Source organism: Olea europaea, chromosome 14 (genome assembly GCF_002742605.1).
Source record: "Olea europaea var. sylvestris chromosome 14, O_europaea_v1, whole genome shotgun sequence".
In the NCBI taxonomy this organism is placed as follows: domain Eukaryota; kingdom Viridiplantae; phylum Streptophyta; class Magnoliopsida; order Lamiales; family Oleaceae; genus Olea; species Olea europaea.
The window spans coordinates 11,012,823-11,018,038 of record NC_036250.1 but is presented as its reverse complement, the minus strand read 5'-3'; positions in this window follow the sequence as shown (position 1 = coordinate 11,018,038).

The following is a 5,216-nucleotide window of genomic DNA, read 5'->3' as shown; positions in this document are numbered from 1 at the left end:
TGGCGAATGGTTACGGGCTGGTCACCACGGAGAGACTCTGAGAAGACTACCTTTGAACATTTGAGAAGCGCTGGCACTTGTCAAATTTTTGAACAAACTGGCAAGAGTCCCTTTTTAGGGTCTACCAGAAGTAGCCTTGTCGAAGTACTTTGTGCGCCAGAGCGATTCCTTCAGAGTGATTACCGCAGACTCCCTCATAGATCTCCTGAGTATATACATGGCTTCTTCCCCTCCAACACATAGGAGAAGTGGCGAAGCGAAATCCTTTTTGTAGAGCACATCATCCTGGAGAACAAAGTGAGCAGCCCTCCTCCTCAATTTCTTAGTCTCACTTTTCGAGGTTGGCAGTGATTGATCTTTGAGGTAGGCTACAATGAGTTGCATCCAAAGTGGGGTGCCTCCAATCCATAGTACCTCTTCGCCTCCGGAGATGAAGGGCTTCGGTAGGCACTTAATCGGGACAATTTTTAGCAACTCCGAATCTCTGCTGCTGGCTAATTTGGATAGGGCATCAGCTTGTGTATTTTCGAGGCGTGAAACTTAAACTAGTTCGAATCTCTCGAAGTGAGGGATTTGGTTATTAGGTTTAGAACCAATTTCAAATATGCAGCCATGCCAATGTCTTTGGCTGCAAACTTTTCATTGACCTGACTTACCACAAGCTGCGAGTTGCTACTTACTAGAAGCCTTCTGACTTGCATTTCTTTCGCTAGTCTAAGGCCTGCTAGGAAGGCCTCATATTCCATAGCGTTGTTCGAGACTTTGAAGTTAAACGTGACTGCGCAGTTTAGCTTATGGCCCTCTAGACTTTCCAAAAGGACTCCTGCTCCGGAGCCAATTTCTCCTGACGATCCATCCACAAATAGGTTCCATGTTGGGGGTTAGGCTAGTTCCATTGTCGCATCCATTTCTGGGGCTTTGACAAATTCAGCCACAAAATCCACGAGGGCTTGGCCCTTGATGGCATTTTGGGGTCGAAACAGTAGGTCAAACTCGATAAGCTCGATTGCCCATTTTAGCAAACGGTTCGAAGCGTCCGTTCTCTGCAATACTTGTTTCAAGGGAAAGTTGGTAAGCACTTCAATTGAATGGGCCTGAAAATATGGCCTCAATTTTCTTGATGCTGTAACAAGGGAGAGTGCAAACTTTTCCATATCTGGGTAGCATGTCTCTGGTGGGAGTAGTGCCTTGCTAACATAGTACATCGACAGTTAATGCGTGTTTTCCTCTCTGACAAGGACAGCGCTGATAGCCTCGTCTAAGACCGCTAAGTACAACAGCAGGGGTTCTCGTGGTTCAGGTTTGGATAATAGGGGTGCCTCTCCTAAGTGTTTCTTCAGCGCTTGGAAAGCTTCCTTGCACTCATCCGTCCATTGGAACTTCTTTCCTTGCTTCAAGACTTTGAAAAAGGGTTGGCTCTTGTCAGTGGCTTTAGAGATGAAACGGCTGAGTGTGGCTATCCAACCGTTGAGGCTTTGGACCTCCTTTAGCTTCTGCGGTAACCTCATTTCCAGTAAGGCCCTTATCTTTTTCGGATTCGCCTCGATTCCTCTTTGGTTCACAATATACCCTAGAAATTGACCTGAAGCTATCTCGAAGGTGCACTTGAGAGGGCTTAACTTCATTTTATACTTTCTAATAATCTAAAAGGTCTGATCGAGGTGACTTACGTGTCTTCGCCTGGAGGCTTTTAACTAGCATGTCGTCCATGTAGACTCCATAGTTTTGCCAATGAGTTCAATGAACATCATGGTCGGAACATGGGTATCTGGTTGTACCCTGAGTATGCATCCATGAAGCTCAAGAGCTCATGTCCAGTAGTAGAGTCCATCAGTTCGTCTATCCTTAGGAGAGGAAAGCTATCTTTAGGACATGCCTTGTTCAGATTTGTGAAATCTACATACATCATCCATTTTCCGCTAGGTTTCTTTACGAGGACGTGTTGGATATCCACTTCGGATAGATGACCTCTCTGATGAAGCTGCTGCAGCTTAATTTGTCGACTTTTTCTTTGAGCGCTTCATATCGCTTTGAGTTGAGGGCTAGCCTTTTTGCTGATGTGGGGCGCAGGAGGCATTGATTTTAAGGTGGTGGCAATTGACCCTTGGGGTCTATTTCCACCATGTCTTCGTGCTTCCAGGCGAATACATCCAGGTTCCTTTTCAGGAAGTTTATCATTTCTTCTTTTACTTCCGGAGGTAACGCTTTTCCCAATCCGTAAGACCTAAGTAGGGTCTTCAGGGTTGGTGGGGAAAGTTTCCAATTCTTCCATTGGGGCCGCATTTGGTTCGGACTCGATGATTCGAAGATCCAACTCATCAAGAGGGTACCCTTCTTCAGAGGCCTCTACTATGTCGATGTCTTAATCTTGTTCAGAGATATACCTTTGTTCAGGGGCATCGATCATTTCTATGTCCACATCGACTTTGTTGGTGGCCTCTGTTATGATGACATTAATAGTGTGGAGCTCGAATTTTCGCAGAGAGTTGAGGTAACATGCCCTTGAGCCCATTTGGTCGCCTTGAACTGTAGCAATCCCATGTTCAGTTGGGAAATTCATACATAAGTAATGGATGGATATAAATGCCCAAAGATCTTTCAAGGCAGGTCAGCCCAATACTCCATGGTAAGCTGATCTGTGGTCTACCACCAGGAACTCTATGAAGTGGTGGGCCACTAGGGGGGCTGACCCCATTTCGACAGATAGAGTAATTCGCCCTCGTGGGACGATGCTGTCGCGAGTAAATCCAAATAGCGGGTCAGTCATGGGGATTAGCCCATGTTCAATCTGCATTTTATCAAAGTTGGATCCGAATAGTATATTCATCGAGCTACCATTGTCGACGAACATGCATTTGAGTCTGTTTCAAGCCACTACAGCTCTTACCACTAATGCATCACAATGGAGGTGATGAACTCCTTGTGCATCTTCTTGAGAGAAAGTGATCGGGGCCATCCTGTTGGCCTCTTGGGTTTGATTGAAAATGTAAGTAATCATTGGTAGATCCTTTGCTTTCCTTGTGTATATCTTTTGGGCGCTCCTGGTGTTGTCCCCGATGTGAGGTCCTCCAATGATTGTATCAATTTTTCTGATAACTTAGCCTCCAGATGGAGCCTGATCCCTATGCCATCCGGGGCGATTGGTCTCTATATTGCTTCTCTCCCCTATTCAAAAAGGTGGATATGTGGGGTATTCATCCCTTCTTGAGGAGCGTGAGTTACTCCGGTTCCAGGATCGAGGAGCATTCCTACATTCACTGTTGTAGTGTCCGTAATGGTAAAAGGTGCGGAACCTTTCCCCTTCCAGGGGCCTGTTTGATCGTTTTTTCTTCTTCTTTCTATTGTTGTTTGTTCCCCCGGATGGTCCTGCTTTGGCAGGAGCATTTTCATATGCCAGTACTGACACTGTATTTAGAGTGGCCAAAGCCAATGCCTGCCCGGATGTGGGGCTACTATGTGACGGGCCTGGGTCCATTGCTGGGTGATGAGGTATGTGGCTGGTTCTTAACCTATCTACCTCTGAGGCGGGATAAGTCCCCTAAGCCGCACGGTTCCGATGGTCAATCATCTCCTCATTGACGATTTTCATCCTCATCATTTCAACCAGCTCGTCATAGGTAGTGGGATTCTCGCTGCGTATATCCATCCAGAATAATGTGTTCATGTTGAGGCCACCTTTGAAAACTGAAAGGGCCTCTCTGTCAGTGACTTACTCGCAGTATGTGATTTCATCAGTGAATCTGGCGAGATAGCTTTTCAGCGTCTCGCTAGGAGCTTGCCTCATATCTTGCAGGCATTGCACTGGGGCCTCTCCTTATCTTTGTGAAAGGTATTAGTTCAGAAATGCCTTTTTCAAGTCTGGCCAGCTTCTGATGCTCAGGGGTGGTAACTGTTGTACCACACTTCAGCAGCTCCGGTGAGGGTTAGATGGAAGGCCCTACATTTCAGTGCCAATGAGGCTCATCTACGTCATGTACTTAGTCAGGTGTTTTCGTGGGTCCCCCTTTCCTTCATACTTTGGGATTTTATGGGCATGAAGTTTGCAAGCATCGGGAAGCTTTGGATTTCTCTGGAGAATGGGAGATTGTCATCATCGTCATCAATTTCGTAGGAGCGAAATGGCCCTTCAGAGCCTTCCCCCTCTGATGCATTTTGGGGAGGTGGAGATGCCTCTTATCGACTGCCCCAGTCCACTAGGTTTCTCCTCTCCTCCTTATTTTTAGGTGGAGGAGGTACTTGTTCCTGCTTTTGTCGAACTGATATCTGCATGGAGCAGACCCTATTGCTAAGGTTTTGTCCTATTCTGCCGAAGACACTGGCAGACCTTTGCGGTTCATATTCTGGTGGGAAGTTCTCTCCTAGTGATGGTTCTGCTGGTTAGCTCCTTTGTGCGTGGGATGTGACATCCACCCCACTTTTATTTCAAGGGGGTGTTCCCGGTGTCGGCTCGAATGGTATAGGCTATAAGACGCAGGAATTTCTTAAGCTGGGTAAGATCCTTGAGGCATCTAGAAGCCCTGATGACCTCGGGCCTGCATGAAGAATTCACGCATTGCCACATTCTAACCTGCAATGTCCCTCATTTCGACAGCTATTCAAGCCATTCCTTTAGTGAGCACTGCTGTTCTGTTGCGTCGGTGACGCCGGTGATGGGGTCTTCGATGTGTGACATTGGTTCTGATTACCTCTTCTTCAGAGGCATCCCCCTGCCCTTCAAAATTTGCATCTTCATTACTATAACTCATCTTGTCTACCTTTTCAAGGGTGTTAAGAACTTTGATTGTAGGTTGACTTTGTTTTTTTTCAAAAACGTGCCTTTTTTAGGGTAAGTCGATTGTTTGCCGGCGGCTTTTCCGATGGATAATGTGGAACTTTTGGATGGGAAGATTCCCACAGACGGCGCCAATCTATTGACCTCGAGAATTCGACCCTCCATGTGGCCAACAGATAGCTACTCCACGTAATCCTCCTTGCGCACAACAACGCACAGTCAGAAGCACACAGTCGAAACCAACGGTGGTGGTGGCTGCCGCATACACTCCGACGGTCAAGTCAACATTGGGTGATCAGAACAGTGCTCAAATTGTGCAAGAGAGTAGGGAGGAGAATATATGTTTCTTAGTATGAAGAGTTAAGTTGTGAGAGTTTCATTACTTTTGTCTCTTGCCAAACCTTGAGTATTTATAGACGTAAAGCATCGTTGGATGTGAAACACG